The following is a 1,835-nucleotide window of genomic DNA, read 5'->3' on the forward strand; positions in this document are numbered from 1 at the left end:
TTTTATCCTCATAATATCCTTACTCACCACAATTACAAGGGTTTTTTCTCCAGTATGGTTTCTCCTGTGCTTGATAAGATTTGAATTCCAGCTGAAATTTTTCCCACATTTATACCTGTTTGTTTGAAGGCTTCTCCACAGTTGCCTCCCTTGTAAGGTTCCCCACTGAGTCTGCTAGATGTGTAGTGCTAGCTTCAAATATGTGTGACTTATGCAGTCACACAATGCCTTAGCACTCAGAAGTGTCCTGCTTTCAGAAGGTCAAGAGCTTGGTTTAATGCCCTGTTGTCACAGTCTTGAAATTCTTAACTTTATCGTTCAAACTGTGTTTTGTAAGTGAAGTAAAATAGGACAATAGAGCATGTGCCTGAGCAGAGGATATGCCCCCATTCACGTGTAGCATTTGTAATCCCTCATGAGCACAAAATTCCAGTGGACCCACAATTCATGAAGAGTTCAGCAAGATGCAAAGTGAGTATGAAGTGGAGCAGAATAGGCTACCCAAAAATGTGCCACTTTGGAATGTGGATTATTTTGAGTTGAAAACTATCAAGACCCAGCAGACTCAGGAAAACTTTTACCTCTCCCTTAACTACCGGAAATAATTTAGACTGGGGGCCTGTGCTGGAAAACGAGCTATTAACAGAGATAACTTTTTTCATCTAAAAGACCTATCTGCATGGCAGGGCAAACATCGAATTACCAAACATCTGCTCTTCTTATCATCCTGTTAATTACCCTCCTCCCCTTTGAAGCCCCAGACCCCTATCCCATTCATTAGCTCAGGATGGCATGTAAGCCTCTCTTATCTTCAGGACTCCTAGACATAAAAAATTAAATTTGTTTTTCTTCTGATAATCTGTTTTATGTCAATTTAATTATAAGACCAACCAAAGAACCTAGAAAGGTAGAAGGAAAATTTTTCTTCCCAACACCTGCTTCCCACTCCACTTACCAACTTAAAAAGCCTACAGAGTAGAAGCGTTCTTTACAAGTTACAGACCATCAGTTGTTAAATTTTTCCAGAAGACTCTATTCTCTACCTGGGGTTGTAATTTTCTTAAAGAAAACTTTTATGGTGTCCGAGCCCTGCAGCAGTCTCATTTTTTAACGTCAGTACACACGATAAGCCTGGAAATTGTCATTTTAACTTGAGCAGTGGTGGTCTCTCTCACTGCGGCCACGCTGTAGGGATCCCAGGACGGGTCTTGGTCACACATGCGTGGGGTGCATCCTGTCCCTGGGCTGTGCAAACTTGGGCAGGTCACTTAAGCTTTTTGCGTGTTTCCGGGTTGTAAGTAGAACACACAGCACCACACCCATCATAGCGTGCCTTAAGCCTCCTCCTTTCCCTTCCTCTCCTTGTGGGTCATTTATGATCCAGACGGAGCGACTGTACTGATAGGAACACTGCGGACACATTCTGGTTGCGCGATGTGCCTGCCTGCTAAATACATTCAGGTTGACGGAGTGAGGGACGGAGTGAGGGATGCTGTCCAGGGAGGCAGGTTGGCAGGGAGGGGGAGAGGACTCGGGGTCGGTGAACTGGAATTAGAGAAGTGATGCTCGGAGGGGAAGCGCGCCTAGGAAGGTCCCCGCCCGCTGCCCCGCGCCGGGGAGGGCGGAGGGACTCAACGACGCGGAGCTGGCGCTCGGACCCTCTTTTTAAGATGAGGCGAGTTACAAATCAAAACCCCATAGGCCTAGGCGTCCTGATGTGCAGACCTCGCTGCAGGCACAGCGCGCTCGGCCAAGCCAAACGGCTCGGACCTTCCCGAAGCCGCCGGAAGCGCAGGCGCAGGGCTGGGCCGGGTTCGCGGACGCACTTCCGCCGC

This window comes from Eubalaena glacialis, chromosome 7 (assembly GCF_028564815.1).
Source record: "Eubalaena glacialis isolate mEubGla1 chromosome 7, mEubGla1.1.hap2.+ XY, whole genome shotgun sequence".
In the NCBI taxonomy this organism is placed as follows: domain Eukaryota; kingdom Metazoa; phylum Chordata; class Mammalia; order Artiodactyla; family Balaenidae; genus Eubalaena; species Eubalaena glacialis.